This window comes from Pseudoliparis swirei, chromosome 10 (assembly GCF_029220125.1).
Source record: "Pseudoliparis swirei isolate HS2019 ecotype Mariana Trench chromosome 10, NWPU_hadal_v1, whole genome shotgun sequence".
NCBI lineage: Eukaryota > Metazoa > Chordata > Actinopteri > Perciformes > Liparidae > Pseudoliparis > Pseudoliparis swirei.
Genome location: NC_079397.1, coordinates 3,783,369 through 3,806,002, shown reverse-complemented (window position 1 = coordinate 3,806,002; position 22,634 = coordinate 3,783,369). Strand labels below are relative to the sequence as shown.

At 42.8% G+C, this 22,634-nt stretch overlaps 1 pseudogene; it reads left to right on the top strand.

Moving 5' to 3' along the window:
- The first annotated feature begins 14,270 nt into the window (after positions 1-14,270).
- On the top strand, positions 14,271-16,511 carry LOC130200875 (WD repeat-containing protein on Y chromosome-like; annotated as a pseudogene).
- The last annotated feature ends 6,123 nt before the right edge of the window (positions 16,512-22,634 follow it).

Genomic DNA, 22,634 nt, shown 5'->3' with positions numbered 1-22,634 from the left:
TGTTACGGTTGCATTGAGATCAGATTAGTTTTAGTATTACTGAATCACAGTCAACTTCTAACATGGAGTATCTGTTACATGCAAGCAGATATTGTAATTCAGATGGCCGTGGGTAGTGTGGTAGAATATTTAGCCTCGTACTTTGAGACCAGACATAGATCGTGTTCCTATAATGCAGCTTATAAGACCACAACATTTGAGTCTCGGTCCAAATGGGATAATAGCAGCTCAGGCGATGCATAAACGATTCATGTCGTCATTTTAATTCCATCAAATTCAACCGCGACCGTGAAATCCAGAGTCCTGTGACATGTGGGATGTTGCATTTGGACTGAATGTGCCTTGTGCTTCCAGGAGGATGCAGCATGCGTTTCATCCACTGGTGGCAGCTCTGAATGCACAGGTGAGAGAGAGACAGCCAGGTGGCTGTATAGTGAGGTTTGTAGAACGTTGTTTGTAAAAGTGTATAATATTGTACTGAATACTTCAGGGTGTTATTGGCGTTATTAAGCGTGAACCATTTTAATATTCTCATCCTGTCATATATTTGCAGACGCTGATGACCCTGACCAGAAGGAAGAGGTAGGATGTTGTGGATGTTTTGGGTTCTTAATTGACAGTTAATCTGCTCGACTGTGTAACTAGAATACAAATAACAACAATGCTACAGTTTTCATTTCTTACAGACAGACTACAGCTAGTTAATCACACATATTGAACTTACATTGTTACTCCAGTGTATCCCACTGATTAGATTCGGTTCCAAGTATTCACGAGACTTGTCGTAAAAGCAGATCGAACATGTCGGTTTACGCCGACTCCAGGATGAACGTGGAGGTCTCGAAGTGTTTCAAGTCCCCAAAACAAAAGTAAATGACTGCAGAGTGTGGTGGAAATAAGTGTTCCTTTACCTTGTGAGAAATCGAAAGTAGTTTAAGCATGGTTGACCATAACACTTTATTATAGTAACAAGTTTACAAGTCATCAACCAAGCGCTAAATACAAACAAGTCATGAAAACATTCAGCTGAATGGAGCAGAATCCCTGAGCCTCCTCTCAAGACCGTCAGGAATAACTGCTGCCTCCTCCGTGCAAGACTGCAACCGTTATACGTCTCAGACAATCCACTTTCCCAAAGTCCGTGTGTTTCCTATCCGAGGAAGTTGAGACACCCGAAGGCTCCGTTTATTCTGCTCTACCGAGGGACCATCTGAGTTTGGCCTGTCGAGGACCATAACCTGAAGTCAACGGCTCGTGACCTTTTCACGTGACCCCACAGGATTAGATCAACCCCCATAAACATGGGAGAACTTCTAAACACATTTTTCCTCCGACACAGAGTTCCAGACAGGCGAAAACGTGGCGAGGCGCCGCGTCCCCTGAACCCCGCGCTCCTTCACCAGAGTCCGTGAGCTGCTGGCCAGAGGGCAGTCTCCAGGGTTCTAGTCCGGCCCGTCGGCGTCGATCCACAGAGAAGCGGCCGCCACATTCACGCCACTGAACCAGACCGCCTTATATTCCAGGTCACTAATAATAATACACAACACATGATCCTAATTAAACCCGAGCTCACGCTTCAGGCTACGGATAATAATACAGGTACGGCATTTTAGATGCGCATGAAGCAATAAGGTGCGAGAGGCAGTACGTTGTCGTCAATAATGTCCGCTTCAAGGGTGTTGCTAGGCTAATACAAATGACTAAAAACAGACTAATGATCCATACAATAAAATGTTTTAAAAATGCTACAATTTCTAATAAAGTCTGATCAATCATATCCAGTTGAGATTGACCAAAAGCAACACCCTTGAAGCGGACATTAATGACAACAAAGTCCTGCCTCTCGCACCTTATTGCTTCTATAATACTGTTGCGTTAAATAGTAAGTCAATAGTAAGCTGCCTTTCAGCACAACATAGTTGTGTGTGTATATATGTTTATATGTATGTGTGTGTGGGTGCGTGTATGTTTAAATGTATGTATGTGTGTGTATCATACACACACATACATACACTCTATGTGTGTGTATATATGTGTGTGTTCCAAAAGATGATGTCATTAGGTGGCCTTCAATTTCTATGGACAGAATAAACAAAAACTCCTCTTATCTCTGCAGCTGCTTATTTAAGGTACTCATTAAATACTGAAACTTGTTTCCCACCTCAGTCATTAAATTGGTTTTAAAATAACCATAAATATAAATGTTCCCAAAGAGTTTGAATGAGATGTTTTTTCCCAAATAGATCCCGCAATAGAAAACCAAACTGTTGCAACATTGTGTAACCACAAAGTAAAGACACGGTCCAAACTCCATCCCAACAGGACGCGTGGCGCCACCCAGTGGCTCATACCAGCAACTGCACTGAACCCAATGTGTCTCAATCCGCAGCTGGAAATAGTCCCTGACAAATGCAACTATTTACTCCCCCTGTGTTTATTTTTTTAACTGTGTTTATTTAATAAGGGACAGTGCACATTAATCAAACATTTCAGTAAATGTGAGTTAGCCAAGAGGCTATTTTTCATCTGTAGTCCCAATGATGCTGATGTTAGGAACAAACCTAAAAACATAAGATTACAAATACAATCTACAGACAACGCAAATAAAATAAGGGAGAACAATGTTAAAACGGACAGAATAAAAACATGTCAGAAGCATACTAAGGACTTTACTGTATTGAATACCCATTTACTAAATGAGATCTCTTTCTAGTTGAATGGCTTTTAACTTAAATCTGTCCTGGTCACATGACATCTATTGTTCATCTGTCCATTCTGGAGAGGGATCCTCCTCTGTTGCTCTCTGAAGTTTTCTTCCTTTTTTTCCCCTGAAGGGTTATTTGGGAGTTTTTCCTGATCCGATGTGAGGTTTGGGCAGGGATGTCTATGTGTACATTAAAGCACTATTCTCCGAGACAAATTTGTAATTTCAGAAATTGGGCTATACAATGAACTGAATTGAATTACATTAAGATTTGGCTGACGCTTTAATCCAAAGTTTACTTACAACATTGTTACATTCATTCACTGTAGACGCAGCCAGGAGCAACTCAGGTTAAGGTTTGCTCAAGGACACATCGATTAGGTGGGATTGAACCTCCAACTTGAATGAAAGACGGACCTGCTACCCACTCACCCATAGTCGCCCACATATACACACACATATATATTAGGGCTGTGAAACGATTAAAATTTTAATCGGATTAATCACAGGTTTTGTGGATTAATCATGATTAATCACATATTACCGATATTCCTGTATATTTTGTGAGAACATAGAGATTTATGACAAAGACGGATATATACATTTATACATTCTTCTATACAATGGTGCAACTCACAGTTATTTAGCAGTTTTTCTTCCATATGGAACATTAATACATCTTCATCCTAAACAGAATGTTTAATCCTCCTGTTACCTGGGTCAATTTGACCCCATTCAATGTTTAATGTCGGTGTTCTTGGGGGTCAACTTGACCCCAGGCTGTTTTTCACTGTCAAACATATCAGAAATATCAACTTTTATTTATTTAAAGGGCTATTTAGGTAGTCAACAAAACAAACATAAAGTACTCACACTTAAACTTGGAAGCAATATTAATTCATAATTTTTCGAGGTTTGAATTGTTAATACAACAAATTGACCCCGAGGGTAAACATGTTAGTAAATGTAAAGGTAACAGGAGGGTTAAACAGTAAGCATTTTTTCTGTTTGTCAACCACAACCTGCTCCATGATACAATCAAAGGTGGACAGATTGACAAGTGACTTTTTTTTAAGCTCGGTCGAAACCCGCGCACGTGGAGCTCTGTATGCCGCCAGGATCGAGATCGATAAGTGTTAACGCAACGCGAAGAGATGAAATAACATGCTGCTGTGGAGATACGATCAACAACAGACGTTAGTTTAATAAAGAACAAAGACGGTTTCTAGAGAATATGTCAGAAGCGGCCAATCTTTTAATGTCATGCGATCTACCGACTACCACGCCGCCGCGATCTGGCAGGTCGCGATCACGGTTGGAGACCTGATCTACAGGAAGTAAAAGTTTAACAAGGTTTCCGAGGTGAACTCATGGAAGGATCATTACCGATGAACAGACCGCCTGCATGAGAGCGGACAGAGTTCAGATTGAAGTGGTGTATTGGAAGTCATTTTGCAAGTGACTTTTTTTCGTCCCGACATCACCAACAGACGGATTAAAAGTTCATTTCAGCATGCGCAATGCTAAATGGCGTTAAAAAAAAAAAAAACTAGTTAAACCTGTAATTGAATTAACTGAGTTAACGCGTTATTTTTCACAGCACTAATATATATACACATATATATATATAAACCTATACACATATATATATACACATATATATATACATACACATATATATACATATACATATATATATATATATATATATTCAATTCAGTTTATTTGTATAGCCCACCTCACAAATTACTAATTTGTCTCGAGTGCTTTACAATCTGTACACATAGACATCCTGCCCCAAAACTCACATCGGACCGTCACAGGAAAAACTCCCAAATAACATTTCAGGTAAGGATATATATATATATCCCTTATAGATATATATATATCATGTGACCAGATTAACAATATAAGTCATGTGACCAGATGAAGATGCGAGGGCCGCTCGTGCCTTTGTTCTGTAAAGCTTTAAATGTCCTTCCTGCGCGCGTTCTGGCCCCGCCCTCCTCAGCGCGTGCTCTGCCTCGCATCGTGTCGGATCACGGAGCAGCTCGATCGAAGCCTGAAGGACCTCCATGGAAACCGTGAGTTCGATGCTTGTTCTCGTTCCTAATGTTCCTGTAACGTGACTGTTCACGGTGACTGTTCTACGCTGCGGTGTCCGCAGGTGCTTCTGCTTCTGCGCAGCGCTGGAGCGGAAATGAGCTAACGGCAGGGAGGCGAGCAGCTAACGGCTCACGCTGCAAGTCAAGTGGAACCCACCTGAGACCCGCCGCCTGTTATCTCATTACTTCCAAAGTCAAGTGAAACCGACTGAGACCAGCCTTCTGTTATCGAACCACGTTAGCTACTAATACATCAGTTTATAAATGTTAAACTTCCGAGACCATGGCTGTGTCTACTACCGACACTGAGCACTTCAGCACTGACTGCTAGTGAGAGTGCTCAACTGTGCGCGATGTGTCGGGCGTAACGTGCTGATCTGGAGTCAGTTTGGTAGGATTGGGTATAAATAAATTATTTAATTTTAAATATGGATTTTTATTTAAAGATATTCATGTAATTTGCATGCAAAATCGGCTCATCTGAACCAGCGGACAAAAATTCAACCCACGGCAACACCAAAAAGTAGCCCAATTCCGCTGGAAAAACCATGGACCTGGCAACACTGCCACACTGACAAAACCAGCAGAATTCAGTGCTGAAAGTACCCGGATGGCGCACTGCAAACGCAAATATGTGCATCACGATGGACTACTACTGCCTAAACGGCCGCCATCTTGGCTACGTAAGTAAGAGGTATTTTGTTTCATATTCGGTTACATTTTATAAAATGTACCCATTTCATATTGATATTTATGTATTTATTAAATTTGTATGGACTTTTCTTTGCAATTAGAACCTCAGACCTTTGCAGAGGACATGTTAATTTGCATGTACCTTCTAGGAGCAATGAAATTACATGAAAATATATAAATTTAGACAAAATTAAGTACATTGTGGTAGTTAAGTCTTTCATGTTGAGCTTTTAAAGTCTATTTCAATTAATTTATATCTGGATTTTAAGCCAAGCTTTGCATTTCAGTGGAGGACATGTATTGTCCCTTATCTCAAGAATCAGTGATATAATATAGATAATATATTCTCTATATTACATATATTCCTAAGATATATATAATATATAGATAATATATTTCTATATTACATACTGCCTATATATAGTTAATATATTCTCTATATTACATATATTCCCTATATATAGAGAATATATATAATATATTTACTATATTACATATATTGCCTATATATAGAGAATATATATAATATAGATAATATATTCTCTATTACATATATTGCCTATAGAGAATATAGATAATATATTACATATATTCCCTATATATAGAGAATATAGATAATATATTCTCTATATTACATATATTCCCTATATATAGATAATATATTCTCTATATTATATTCCATATATATAGAGAATATATATTATAGATAATATATTTCTATATATAGAGAATATAGATATTATATTCTCTATATTATATATATTCCTATATATAGAGAATATATATAATATAGAAAGCATGATTAACACAGAGTTTAACATGCTATAACTACAGTAGAGCCTTGTGTACAGTATGAGTTCTCCTGTCCTGCATAGACTTGATGCTTACAACGAAATGTATTTTATTATAATTGTGAAATCAAAGCGTTCCCAATCGACTTCTACAATATGACCTTGTAGTGGCAAAAGTGATCGTCACCCCAAACTCATTCCCTTGCATGCTCCTGTATTGGCCGCCTAACCTCACCACAGCTGGGTCAGTTATAACATGTATGTCTGTGGTAATGACTCATCAGGCATGTGTGTGATTACAGGTTTCTGGTGTTTATACATAAATGTCATGTCAGATTTCACTTTAAACTGCAAATACTCATTATTAAATTGTGATAATTCAATTACAAGAATAGTTTCACGTTAGACTTACAGTAGTGGCCATTTGTCTTTAGAAATCCAATGAAACTATAAATCAAATTGCCACTGACGCACCGTGGGTTTCGGACTTGACGCCAATAAAAAGAAAGTAATGTCCATTTCGTATGTTATGAATCTGATCATTTATTTACTAAACAAACAAAATGCTGACACTTCCTCTCTGCTGGTAAAAACCATCGCCACCCTGGTGCATGCTGGTCCTGTGTCTACCCACATCTACATATAACCACAGGTGCCCAGTGTTACCCAATCAGTGAACCTAAAACTAAATACATTTAAACAATCACAATGAACTAAACAACAATTATCATAAGAAAAAACTATTCTAACATAAAAATATAACCTAAATAAGCAATGAATAATCAATACAAATGTCAAAATTAATAGCTCCAACATTTACCTTTTGCTTTTACCACGGAATGTCTAGAAATAACGACGTTGGACTCACACAGGTTATTACATCATATTGTTACGGTTGCATTGAGATCAGATTAGTTTTAGTATTACTGAATCACAGTCAACTTCTAACATGGAGTATCTGTTACATGCAAGCAGATATTGTAATTCAGATGGCCGTGGTAGTGTGGTAGAATATTTAGCCTCGTACTTTGAGACCAGACATAGATCGTGTTCCTATAATGCAGCTTATAAGACCACAACATTTGAGTCTCGTCCAAATGGATAATAACAGCCCAGCGATGCACATAAACGATTCATGTCATTATTTAATTCCATCAAATTCAACCGCACTGAAATCCAGAGTCCTGTGACAGTGGGATGTTGCATTTGACTGAATGTCTTGTGCTTCCAGGAGGATGCAGCATGCGTTTCATCCATCATGGCAGCTCTGAATGCACAGGTGAGAGAGGAGACAGCCAGGTGGCTGTATAGTGAGGTTTGTAGAACGTTGTTTGTAAAAGTGTATAATATTGTACTGAATACTTCAGGTGTTATTGGCGTTATAGCGTGAACCATTTTAATATTCTCATCCTGTCATATATTTGCAGATTTGATGACCCTGACCAGAAGGAAGAGGTAGGATGTTGTGATGTTTTGGTTCTTAATTGACAGTTAATCTGCTCGACTGTGTAACTAGAATAAATAACAACAATGCTACAGTTTTCATTTCTTACAGACAGACTACAGCTAGTTAATCACATATATTGAACTTACATTGTTCCTCCAGTGTCCCACTGATTAGATTCCGGTTCCAAGTATTCACGAGACTTGTCATTAGCAGATCGAACATGTCGTGGTTTATCAGCGACCCAGGATGAACGTGGAGGTCTCCGGAAGTGTTTCAAGTCCCAAAACAAAAGTAAATGACTGCAGAGTGTGGTAAATAAGTGTCTTTACCTCCACAAGTTTACAAGTCATCAAGCTGCTAAATACAAACAAGTCATGAAAACATTCAGCTGAATGGAGCAGAATCCCTGAGCCTCCTCTCAAGACCGTCCAGGAATAACTGCTGCTCTCCGTGCAAGACTGCAACCGTTATACGCCTCAGACAATCCACTTTCCCAAAGTCCGTGTGTTTCCTATCCGAGGAAGTTGAGACACCAAGGCCCATGAGTTCTGTTTCACCGAGGGACCATCTGAGGCGCCTGTGGAGGACCATAACCTGAAGTCAACGGCTCGTGACCTTTTCACGTGACCCCACAGGATTAGGATCAACCCCATAAACATGGGAGAACTTCTAAACACATTTTTCCTCCGACACAGAGTTCCAGACAGGCGAAACGTGGCGAGGCGCCAGCCCTGGAACCCCGCTGCTTCACCAGAGTCCGTGAGCTGCTGGCCAGAGGGCAGTTCCAGGGTTCTAGTCCGCCCGCCGGCGTCGATCCACAGAGAAGCGGCCGCCACATTCACGCCCACTGAACCAGACCACCGCCTATATTCCAGGTCACTACACACACACACAACACATGATCCTAATTAAACCCGAGCTCACGCTTCAGGCTACGGATAATAATACAGGTACGGCATTTAGATGCGCATGAAGCAATAGGTGCGAGAGCAGTACGTTGTCGTCAATAATGTCCGCTTCAAGGGTAAGCTAGGCTAATACAAATGACTAAAACAGACTAATGATCCATACAATAAAATGTTTTTAAAAATGCTACACTTTCTAATAAAGTCTGATCAATCATATCCAGTTGAGATTGACCAAAGCAACACCCTTAGCGGATATTAATGACAACAAAGTCCTGCCTCTCGCACCTTATTGCTTCTATAATACTGTTACGTTAAATAGTAAGTCAATAGTAAGTTGCCTTTCAGCACAACATAGTTGTGTGTGTATATATGTTTATATGTATGTGTGTGGGTGCGTGTATGTTTAAATGTATGTATGTGTAGATTCATACACACACATACATACACTCTATGTGTGTATATATATATATGTGTGTGTTCCAAAAGATGATGTCATTAGGTGGCCTTCAATTTCTATGGACAGAATAAACAAAAACTCCTCTTATCTCTGCAGCTGCTTATTTAAGGTACTCATTAAATACTGAAACTTGTTTCCCACCTCAGTCATTAAATTGGTTTTAAAATAACCATAAATATAAATGTTCCCAAAGAGTTTGAATGAGATGTTTTTTACCAAATAGATCCCGCAATAGAAAACCAAACTGTTGCAACATTGTGTAACCACAAAGTAAAGACACGGTCCAAACTCCATCCCAACAGGACGCGTGGCGCCACCCAGTGGCTCATACCAGCAACTGCACTGAACCCAATGTGTCTCAATCCAGCTGGAAATAGTCCTGACAAATGCAACTATTTACTCCCCCTGTGTTTATTTTTTTTAACTGTGTTTATTTAATAAGGACAGTGCACATTAATCAAACATTTCAGTAAATGTGAGTTAGCCAAGAGGCTATTTTCATCTGTAGTCCCAATGATGCTGATGTTAGGAACAAACCTAAAACATAAGATTACAAATACAATCTACAGACAACGCAAAATAAAATAAGGGAGAACAATGTTAAAACGGACAGAATAAAAACATGTCAGAAGCATACTAAGGACTTTACTGTATAGAATACCCATTTACTAAATGAGATCTCTTTCTTTCAATCATTTTATTTTAAGTTTTTACAAGTTACACCAGACAATCAAAACCGAATAAATAAAAAATTGCAAAACAACCAACTATAATGGACAATCAGACGAGGAATAAAAATAAATAAATCTCTTATGTTTACGGACCGGTCAGCGGGGTGAAATTTAAAAAAACAGGACGAAACAAAGAACCACATCCAGCCAAAAGGAATATTTGGAGTAAACCTGAAGATTATAGCAATTTCTAATTCAAATGTATTTCTCAAACAAAGCACAGTGACACTGCTCGCCACAATCAATATTATATTGAAACCGCAGTGCCCCAAAAGAAGTCAAAGAACATTCTAGGTCTTTAAAATAAAAGTATGAAACATTTGTGACCCATTGTTAAAGGTTTCATCTTTGTTTTAGAATGAGCTTAAATGATTGAGGAGGGAATAGGAAGAGTATAAACGCATTATTGACATGGATTTGTTTACCAAGAGGACAACAAAGTCACTGCAGTGTTCCTTTAGGAACAGACGTCCGCTCTAACGGACCCTAAATGGCCAAGATAACGGATGCACACTTCCGTGTGAGCGGCCCTGATATATTTCCTTCAAGAAATCTGAGCGCATTTAATTGATTGATTTTTCTAAAATAAAATATGATGTTACATTTATAAATATCCCACACTCGGTTGTTTTTGTGCCCACAGACACGCAGGTACCGTCCCGCGCACCGGGACGTGGAGAGTCGGCCGAGCGGCCAGCCGGACGCGAGGAGGAAGCCGCCACGCCGCCGTGCCGGGCGCAGCCGCCTCCGCCCGCTGGCCCCGCCAGCCTTCCAGAGACCTCGCCGCCGAGGCCCCAGAAGTTCGCTCACCGCCGCGCCGCCGACGGAGTCGCTCAGCTTTGTAGAGCCACCGTGTGTTTCTTCCATTAGAACCGCCTCCTGCTGCACGCAGCCGTGGATTTGTTACCGCTGAGAACGGAACGGCCGAGTTCGCGACTCGATCATCGGCGGATATGATCCTCATCCGCCTTTGCCGCTTCAAGCCGCCTCGACGGCACCGCCAAAATCTCTTCTCCCTTTTGGGAACGTAATTCACCCTACAAGTAATGGTCGACATCCGCTTCCTCCGGCTCTTCATGGTTACCGTGGCGCCGCATCCGCTTCAAAACATTGGTTCTTACACCGTGTTTCCTGAACGGATCGGGCCCCCGTCTTCATCCGGGATGCGGTCACACCGTACACCCGCACGCACGTCATCCGCTCGCAACAGCCAATCGACTTAGACTCCTGCACTTCGAAGCTAATCACTACATCCAGACCTTATAGCTGTCCTGGCTCCTGATTGGTGGAACGAGCTCCCCTGACATCAGGACGGCAGGAAGTCTTCTACAGCTTCCTACTGAAACTAAAAACACATATTTTCCGACTGTCTGGATTAAAACACAGATTAGCACTTCAGTGGCACTTAAATGGCTCTTATTGTGGTACTTTGTAGTTTGACTATGTTGAGAAATGTTACTTTCTGTATTCTTGTTGTTCTTAGTCTGTACTTCAGGTTGATGCACTTATTGTAAGTCGCTTTGGATAGAAGCTGCCTTAAATGACACGTGATGTACGTATTCTGTATATCATTACACGATGAGGCTCGTTTATTCAGCTGCCCGCCTTTCATTTGTCGGCGCTTTTATTTAATTTATTTTGTAAGGCCGCAAGAGACGGAGAAGGCCAGAGCACCTGCACTCCTCCCGCCTGCCCTTCCTCTTTTTCCCCTTTCCCCAGAGCCACGGTCATCGGTCATTTGATGCAGAAGTTGTTCCACCAGGACGACCGGCAGCACCTCGCAGAGGAACACAGGCTGGGTGATGGAAAGCAAATCCATTTTCAATTCAGAACTTAATTGAGACGAGTGTATACCCCAAAACGTCTGTGTTTGGAGGTGTTGTGGAGAAGCTCGAGAAACGGACCCTCCGTTACTATTTCCTGTGGTAACACTTCGGGTTTGAGTCTCTTCGCAGGTCTTCCAAGCAAAGAGAAGATCGAGACGCAGCGCCCGAGTTGAGAACGAAACACGGCTCCGCGCCTCCTCCAAAGTCTGGTGTCGCTTCCACCCACGGACCAAAGAAGAGTTTGTCTTTGAACGTTGTCGCTTCGTCAGTACCGATTCATCCGTGAAGATGTTGGCTGTCTCGATGCGACCACAACGGAGACGCCGTGTGTTCACAAACTATTCCTCCGCCTCCCGCTTTTCCAAAAGCTTTGTTTCTGTGCTGATTACTCATCATGTCCGTAGCACAACTTTAAGCTCTTACCCATAATTCCCGGACTTTCCGAGGTGTGGGCACCGTGCTCACGCAGGCGGCATCGGACCCAAATTATAATGAGCTCATCGACTCCTACAGGTGCTAAAGTGAATGCAATTACATTTTTAATATATAGCCCTAAATCACAAATTACGAATTTACAATCTGCACACGACATCCTTTGACCTTGACTTCACATCAGATGAGGAAAACTCAACCCCTCCCGAAAGAACCCTTTCAGGGACAAAGGGAAGACGCCTTCAGGAGAGCAACAGCAGGATCCGTCTCCAGGACGGACAGAGGAGTAGATGTCATGTGACCAGCATGACGTGTTACAGAGTTGCATAACCACGTTCCACCAGTACCACGGTGCGTGAAGAGTTAGTCGGCGGCCTTGACCACGATCCAGAAAGCGGAAATAAATTATGTGAAATGTGTATTTTTTCCTCTTCCTCGTGAACCCGATTGACCTCGTTTCCAGATGCTATTTGCACAATTATGTCTGCCATTTTAATGTGTGGTTCAGAAGTATCTGCAGTCTATTTTTCTTTCTTTGCTGTTATAAACAAACATACCGCTTTGTATTTCGACTGAATGTTCTTCCGATTTGTAGTTCCCATCACAAACGGTCGTAAATCCTAGCTCGCATTAAATGAGTAATTTAAGAACGGATAGTCTAACTGGGATGACACCGGACCGAGCCGATGGAATAAGTATCCGATTCCTTTCTAATGGACGCTGGTGGAGATTGTCTGTTTATCAATAACAAGTACAGACTTGTGTACTTTTGTAGTTTGGACCTGTGATTCCAGACTCACCAGGACGGGAGGGAACAGCAGCTGACTTGAGGTCACCACCTTAGCTGTTCTTGCTCATGAGTTTACTCCTATTATTCATTGTAAATTATTTATTATAGTCAAACAAAATATGACAATCCTGCTTTTTCATTATCCTTTAATTATTAATATTTTATTTTGAAGTGTATGTGTGTATATATATCTATAGTGTACAAAATAATAACGTATAGAGATATTATTATATATATTGTGTTTATAAATATATAGTTTATATATACAGATATTATATATTGTGTTTATAAATATAGTTTATATATATTGTGTTTAGAAATATATAGTTTATATATATATACACACATTTGTATAGATATATAGTTATATTACACAAGTAGAAAGACACCGCTGTAGTTCAACGTAAAAGTGCAATTAAAATATAAAGTTATGAATCTTAACCCTCGGTCAAACTGATTTAACGTTATCTCAGAATAAATAATAAACTCTTTGTGCTCGTTAGATCCTCCAGAACCCAATTATTATATCATGTTTAACTGCTACGGAGACATTAGAGCCAGCGGAGCATTTCAAAAAGTTTCAGGTTGCTCAAGGCCGTGCTGCGTCCCGTGAGCAAAAGGTATTTAGAAAAGTCAACTTTCCGTTGTGTATTTTCTCCTCAGCTATGGTTTCCTTTGCTGTTGCGAAATGCATTCTGGGATATCGGCCGGCCAGAGTAGCACAAGTCCCTTTGATGTATTCCGGGGAAATGGGATACATTTTTTAAATTTATATTTTGACCGTGTCTCGAGAGGTGGACCTTGAACGTGTACTTGTGCTGCAGCTGATGACGTTTCACAATTCCACAATAGCAAGCGCATAACACCGTGGCGTGTACTCACTACGTCGGACGTGACGTCATTTTTACCTTTGATGTTTTTCTTTCCTTGATCTCGCAAAACCCTATATATGGGCTGCGCCTCACTGCCGCTAAAACTAAAACGCCTATAACTTGTCAATTGGTTATATCGAATTGGTTATATATCGAAGAAGTAATGGAAGGACACACAGATACAGCGCAGATGTTGCCTGAAGAGGGTTCCAACTGTCACAAAGATAAATTAAACATTTCGGAGATTGAGGAACTATTTCACCAAGTTGATGTTGATTCAGGTGGAGGACTGGACATTGAGGAATTTCAGGAGGGGATGAAGGACTTTTTCTATGGTAAAGATATGAAAGCCTTGTTCTACATGATTGACACAAATTGTGATGGAACTGTGGACTTTAAAGAGTTCTTAACTTTTATGACGAATATCAATAAGGCTAAAAGCAGTGGTCTTAAGCATGTGTTTTCTCCATTTGTTAAAGTGAAACCATCAAATCACTACAGAAACATTGTTAAAATGATATTCCTGCCTTTCCAAGATGAAATCAAAGATATATCTGCTCAAAAAGAAGAACTCAGGACTTACCAGGAAGGTCAATACATTTCCATCACCACAGACGGTGTCTTTTCCTACTGGTCTGACACATTTGAGAATCGATTGGAGATTTTCTTGAACAAAAAAACAAAGTCAATTAAATTATCGCATAAGAAAATGAAAGTAAATGGCATGGCGTACATCAAAGAACTCAAACAGGTGGCTGTCGCTTCTTCTGAAGGTAAAGTGTTATTCTATTCTTTCCATGAATTGCCAACGCTGTTTGGAAATCAAGCACGCTTTTAATCGTGGAGGACTTCAACGCAGTTTGTGCCATAAACTACAGCCCAATGGCACTAAAGGAGTGTTGTCCTTGAATGAACAAGGTCATTTGTATGTGCTTGTCTCCGAAAATATCAATACAAATGGCCTTTAGCCCAGACTCGCTCGAGAAAATCTCAAAAGAGGATTATCCAACTTTATGTTTCAACCCTGTTGAAGAAAAACTCAAAACAATTCCAATGTTCAAAACCCACATCTTCAAGGACATCTTCACTGAAATCAAATACTTTCCAGCAATTGAGTCATTGGGTATCTGCGGTCAGACATCCAAGATAATGGTCATTGCTGCCATGCCCGAGTCACACAGAGGTAGATTCACGAAAACTGTCTTTGAGAGCCCTGCAAATAAGGAGTTTTTCACCTGTGTTGAATACTCTCCTTTAAACCAGAGTTTGTTGACTGGTGGTACAGATGGCTTGTTGCGTGGTATGTTTTTAAGCCTAAGGTGTGCAAAAAATCATTGAAAGGACAAGGCAAACCCATCACTCACATTGAGTATAATCCAAAAGATGAATATTTTGTCACTTTATCTAAGGACAAGACTATTTGTTTGTGGTCTGAGAGAAGTTTGCTGCTTTTGGAAAGCTTCCAGGTTGAAGACATGAACATTACCCCTATTGCCACTTTGTGTTATAACAATTACAACAATGAGTTGGTCCTAGCCAACACTGACATAGAACATGTCTAGAAGAGGGACAGATGCTTTTCATAATGCATTACTATCTCATGATAAGCCCTTTGTGCAGTGCTCTCTATCACAGTATTTACAATCAGATGGTCTCTGTTTGCCGAGATGGTATGGTGAAGGTATGGGACATCTTAACAGGAAAGCTTGAATTAAAGTTCAAACTAACTCCAGATAAGCATGTGGGGCACAGTTTCATTGCATTTGATGGACCCAAGCGCAGACTAATCACAAGTTCTCAGGATGGGAAATTGAGATTGTGGAATTTTAGCAGCGCAACATTGCTTGAAGTTCTTCCAGTTACCTTACCAGAGGAGGTGACAGGTATTGTCACCTATGACAACAGGTTGTTTGTGTCGATAAGGAACCCAAGATCATTTATGACCTGGATATGGACGGTGAGAGCAACAACTTTTTGAGTCACCCATATTTAGAGGACATTTCCTCAATGGATGTACATGAAAACACTTTGATTACTGCCTCCAGCAATGGATATATCGCTATCTGGAATGTTGATGAGAAAGAGGTTATATGCTTGATTAATGAAAAGAGTCCACGTATACACATGCCAGGCCGAAAGAAAAGGTGTGACAGGGTGTCTGGTTAATGGGGAAAAGAAAGAAGATCTCGAAAACCCAGCACTAAGATGAAAGCCAAACCACTTATTCTATGTCTGAAGGAAAGGGAGTTCAACGTGTACACAGCCACACTGTTGACTTCTGCAGATGGCTACATATGTGCCTGGTCTGTTAACGTCAACGGAGGTTTGTTAGGAAAGTTCAGGGCAGTGGATAAGGAAGGTGCTTTCATTACCACAATGACGACGGACATCAATGAAAAGATATTGCTCACTGGGGATAGCACTGGCAAGATTTGTCAGTGGGACATTGACACATTTTGCTCAACAAAGGCAACAACCAAAGGGCCATTTCAGGTGTTACACGGGTGGCACATCATTGGCTCAACCTCCTCTGTTGGGCCTGTGGAAATGTCATGATACAGAGGTGGTGAGTGTTAATTTTGACATCAGTGGTAAAGAGATAATCACTGCTGGAGACAGCCATCTCCAACTATGGAAAAACAAAGGCTCCCACATAGGCCTCTTTGGGAAAGACTTTTGGGAGGAAGCCGACCAGGTGGAGGCCGACCAGGTGGAGGCAGGCCACCAGGTGGAGGCCACCAGGAGGAGGAAGTAAATTCAATTTCTTTAAAAATAAAGAGAAATTCATTGAAAATATAGAGAAAATGAACACATCACTAATATCAAAAATGAACAGATATTCATTGAATCTGTAAAGAAACTGACCAGACCACCAATAACAATTCCAACAATCTTCAAATACATTGATGCTACAAAATATTATTGGACAAGCAAGAATCTACTCATGCAGAAGAGAAGAGGGCTAGACAGCTTCAAAGGAAGTCAGATTAAAACACAGCGCCTCATACCATGTCCACCAAGAACCCTAAAAGCTTTGATGGCCATCCCAAGCTTGCCGCACAAAATGAAAGCCATTCAGCCTCCTGAATGTATAATAACACAAATGCGCCCATCCAACCCGCATTGAAAGGGATGAGCTCTTGCATCAACAGACCCAGCTCAAGCCACAGAAGCCTCCCCTCATGAGAGTTTACCTGAAAGAAATCCCCCTGAAAGCTGAGCCCTTTCCACCCATGCCAAGGGCATCACAAATAGTCACCCGGCCTCTTCCCAAAAATGTAAAGAAGTTGTTCTATAAAGCTCCAAAGACCACCCAAGTCCCGATTGAGATCTTATTTAAGGATGAGCTTGAGAAAGGCAGAAAGACAGCCCTCAAACCATGTTATCCAATCCCTCTGAAAGCAACGGTGGTCTTTCCAGGCCTGCCGGTGCCACAAAGCAAAGTCAAGCAGCCTCCTGCCAAAGTTTCAGAGCATGTGCTATTTTCAAATGACAAACTCATTGAAGGTGGCGCTGACCTGAAACAAAGTTCTCCCCAGACATTAAATCAGACTAGGTCTAAATATGGGCGTGTGCTCAAGAATCAGCAGGCAGACACAATAAAAGACAATGTCCTCACACCACGTCCACCAAGCACCCTGAAAGCTACAAAGATCAGTGTGTTACCAAACATGAACAAGTTGCAAATCCGTGAGACAGAATTGAACAGGAACAAACCCCGATCACAAAGTTTACCAACCTTGACTGCACTAATGCTACACAAAGATCACTGACATGCAGCAATCTGCCAATGCAGTAAAGAAGAGGGCTGACACGATTCAAAGCCTGTCCATTTCCCCATCTCAGAGAGAGTGCAGCTCACTACAAATCAGAGATTAAATCAGACTAGGTCTAAATATGGGCGTGTGCTCAAGAATCAGCAGGCAGACACAATAAAAGACAGCGCCCTCACACTACGTCCACCAAGCACCCTGAAAGCTACAGAGATCATCAGTGTTGCCAAACATGAACAAGTTGCAAATCCGTGAGACAGAATTGAACAGGAACAAACCCGATCACAAAGTTTACCAACCTTGGACTGCACTAATGCTAGCAGCAATCGTTGATGCAGTCAAGAAGAGGGCTGCACACGATTCAAAGCCTGTCCATTTACCCCCAGAGATCAACAGACCCAGCTCAAGCCAAAGCCCTGCCCTCAGAGGTGGCGCTGACCTGAAACACGGCCGGCTCCAGCCCCTTCCCGATCCAGCCCCCTTCCCTTCGGCACCCCAGCCGACCCCCTTCCCTGGGGTCGGCGGAACGGCCGTCCCCATCTCCCGCCGCCGGATCCAGCCCCTTCCCGGGGCACCCCAGCCGACCCAGCCCCTGTCCTGGGCGCAACGGCCGGCTCCACTTCCCCATCTCCCGCCGCCGATCCAGCCCCTTTCCCTGCCGGCACCCCAGCCACCCCAGCTCCTCCTGTCCCGTCGGGCGCAACGGCCGCCACTTCCCTTGTCCCGTCGCCGATCCAGCCCCTTTCCCGGCACCCCAGCCGACCCCAGTTCCCCTGGTCGGGCGGAACGCCCCACTTCCCATCTTCCGCCGCCGATCCAGCCCCTTCCTTCCTCGGCACCCCAGCCGACCCCAGTTCCCCGGGGCGGCCGGCTCCCCACTTCCCCATCTCCGCCGGATCCAGCCCCTTCCCTTTCGGCACCCCAGCCGACCCCAGCCCCTGTCGCCGGCTCCACTTCCTGTCCCGCCGCCGATCCAGCCCCCTTTCCGATCCAGCCCCCCCGGTGCCCCAGCTAACTCCAGCCCCTGGCGCCGGGCGGAACGGGCCCAATTCCCTCTGTCCCGCGGGTGCCCCGCCAACGGGACAGAGGGAGTTGGGGTCGGCCGGGAAAAGACATATGGAGGGAAGCCGACCAGGTGGAGGCCGACCAGGAGGAAGCCGACCAGGAGGAAGCCGACCAGGAGGAGGCCGACCAAGAGGAGGCCGACCAGGAGGAGGCCGACCAGTTGGAGGCCGACCAAGAGGAGGCCGACCAGGAGGAGGCCGACCAGGAGGAGGCCGACCAGGAGGAGGCCGACCAAGAGGAGGCCGACCAGGAGGAGGCCGACCAAGAGGAGGCCGACCAAGAGGAGGCCGACCAGGAGGAGGCCGACCAAGAGGAGGCCGACCAGGAGGAGGCCGACCAGTTGAGGCCGACAAGAGGAGGCCCACCAGGAGGAGGCCGACTAAGAGGAGGCCGACCAGGAGGAGGCTCAGTTGGAGGCCGACCAAGAGAGGCCGACCAGGGAGGCCGACAGGAGGCCGACCAGGAGGAGGCCGAGTGAGGACCGAGGAGGCCGACCAGGAGGAGGCCGACCAAGAGGAGGCCGAGACCAGGAGGAGGCCTTTCAGGAGGCCGAGAGGAGGCCGACCAGGAGGAGGTCGACCAGGAGGAGGCCACCAGGAGGAGGTCGACCAGTTGAGGCCGACCAGGAGTCCGACCAGGAGGAGGCCGACCAGAGGTCTTATGAAACCTGGCTGAGCCATGAAGAATATGTCTGCCTAAATGAATCGACTCTCCAAGTCATATTAATACTCACATTCCTCGAGGCACCGCCGAGGAGGTGGAGAGCAGCCATCTTTGACTCGAGCCTATTAATAAATCCTAAACCTAAATTACACTACACCTCATTTGAAAGCCTTGTTCTTTGTCTTTCACATCCAACCTGGAAAACACTACAGCCAATTCTATTTGTGATTCTGTACCGGCCACCAGGTCCATATTCAGAGTTTATATCTGAATTCTCAGAATTTATATCAAGTTTGGTTCTTAAAACTGATAAAGTTATTGTTGTAGGAGATTTTAATATCCATGTGGATGTTGATAATGATTGCCTAGGTGCTGCATTCATCTCATTGTTGGACTCGATTGGCTTCTGTCAGAGAGTCCAGAAACCCACTCACAGCTTTGGCCACACGCTTGATCTTGTTCTTACCTATGGCGTTGACATTGAGCATTTGAAGGTCTTCCACAGAATCCTCTTCTGTCAGACCACAACCTCATAACTTTTGAATTTATACTACCGGATTGTACACCGTGAGTCAAAAGTTTCTACACCAGATGTCTAACTGTAGCTAAATTTAAAGAAGCGATTCCTTCTGCATTTGATTCGATACCACATCTCAATATAACAGAGGACTCCTGGTCTAACTTTAGTCCGTCCCAGATTGATCATCTTGTTGACAGTGCCACAGGCTCTCTGAGAATGACACTGACCTGAGTAGCCCTCTGAAGAAGAAGACAGTGAGGAAGAGGAGGTTTGCTCCCTGGTATAACCCTCAGGCCCGCAAACTGAATCAAACGTCACGAAAGCTTGAAAGATATATGCTCAACTAATCTGGAAGAATCCCGCTTAGTTTGGCAAGATAGTCTTAAAACTTATAAGAAGGCCCTCCGTAATGCCAGAGCAGCCTATTACTCATCAGTTATAGAGAAAAATAAGAACAACCCCAGGTTTCTCTTCAGCACTGTAGCCAGGCTGACAGAGAGTCACAGCTCTGTGGAGCCGAGTATTCCTATAGACCTCAGTGGTAATGACTTCATGAACTTCTTTAATGAAAAGATTTTAACTATTAGGGACAAGATTAATATTCTCTTGCCCTTAACCAGTGCCAATCTGTCCTCAACTGGAATGGCCTTGGAAACCGCTGTATGCCCTGGTGTATATTTGGATGGCTTTTCTCCCATCAACCGTGACCAATTATCTTCAATGATTTCTACACTAAAAAAACCGATTCAAGCCCTTCTTCGAGGTGACACATTTAAATAGTGTTTGATACATTTAAATAAATCAATTACAAAACGAAGATATTTATATTGAATGGGTGGAACACAAAATGTAGGAATACTTTCATTTATTAGATTTATTTAGGTTAGATGGTGTGCATATCAACTCAAAATAAATGTGTTTCATTGGGGACTACCCTTTGCGCATGCGCCAGCTGAAAATCAGTTGTTTGCATGAGGTGAAAACACATTCAGGGCTGTACGGTGGTGTAGTGGCTAGCACTGTTGCCTCACAGCCAGAGGGCTGTGGGTTCAATTCCCAGTCGGGGCGTTCCTTCAGAGTGGAGTTTGCATAGTTAGTTAGTTTATATTTTGAGTTGGACAAACACAAATTAATTAAATTTAATGAAAATCGTTATTTTATTTGAGATGTATTTGATACAAATGAGTTGGACTAACTTAATTACATTTTATTGCACTGATGTGCTACATTTGAGTTGGAGTGACATCTAATTATTGGATGGAAAACCTGCCAACAATTTAATTGAGTTCATCCAATGAGTCATTTCTTTGAGTGTACTTCTAACACGTCTACCTGTCTCTTGGACCCCATCCCGACGAGGCTGCTTAAAGACGTTTTGCCTTTAATTGGCAGCTCTCTATTAGATATAATCAATGTGTCTCTGCTAACAGGCCACGTACCACACTCCTTCAAAGTGGCTGTTATTAAACCGCTCCTGAAGAAGCCCACTCTGGATCCAGAGGTGTTGGCTAACTACAGACCGATCTCTAACCTCCCTTTCCTCTCCAAGATCCTTGAGAAAGTGGTCGCAAATCAGTTGTGCGACTTTCTACATCATAATAGTTTATTTGAGAAATTTCAATCAGGGTTTAGAAAACACCACAGCACCGAGACAGCACTGGTGAAAATTACAAATGACCTCTTAATGGCCGCAGATAAAGGACTCCTCTCTGTCCTGGTCTTGTTAGACCTTAGTGCTGCATTCGACACCATTGACCATGACATCCTATTACAGAGACTGGAGCAGTCGATTGGCATTTCAGGCACGGCACTAATTTGGTTTAAATCCTATTTATCAGATCGATCTCAATTTGTATTTGTAAACGATGACGCCCCGATAACCACCAACGTTAGTCACGGAGTTCCACAAGGTTCTGTGCTTGGACCAATTTTATTTACCTTATACATGCTTCCTTTGGGCAATATTATCAGGAAACACTTTCATTGTTATGCAGATGATACTCAACTATATCTATCGATAAAACCAGAGGCGAGCAACCAACTCGGTACAATTCAAGCATGTCTTAAAGACATAAAACATGGATGACCTGCAACTTCTTGATGATGTTAAACTCAGATAAAACCAAGTAATTTTACTCGGTCCCGAGCACCTCAGAGATCAATTATCTGGTGATGTGGTTTCTGTAGACGGCATTGCCCTGGCATCCAACACCACTGTAAAGAATCTTGGCGTTATCTTTGATCGGGACTTGTCCTTTAACTCCCACGTAAAGCAAATCTCAAGGACTGCATTCTTTCATCTACGTAATATTTCAAAAATCAGGCACATCTTGTCTCAAAAGATGCAGAAAAATTGGTTCACGCGTCACATTTGAGACTGGATTACTGCAACTCCTTATTATCAGGCTGCTCTAATAAATCTCTTAGGTCCCTCCAGTTGATCCAGAATGCTGCAGCTCGTGTTCTCACTAAAACTAAGAAAAGAGATCACATCACTCCTGCACTAGCTGCTCTGCACTGGCTCCCAGTAAAATCAAGAATCACTTTTAAAATTCTTCTCTTAACGTACAAAGCCTTGATTGGTGATGCACCATCATATCTTAAGGAGCTTGTCATACCATATTGCCCCACTAGAGAGCTACGCTCACTAAATGCGGGACTACTTGTAGTTCCTAGAGTCTTAAAAAGTAGAATAGGAGCCAGAGCCGTGAGTTATCAAGCTCCTCTTCTATGGAACCAGCTTCCACCTTCAGTCCGGGAGGCAGACACAGTCACCTCGTTTAAGAGTCGACTGAAGACTTTCCTCTTTGACAGAGCTTATAGTTAGGGCTGAATCAGGTTCACCTGGTCCAGCCCC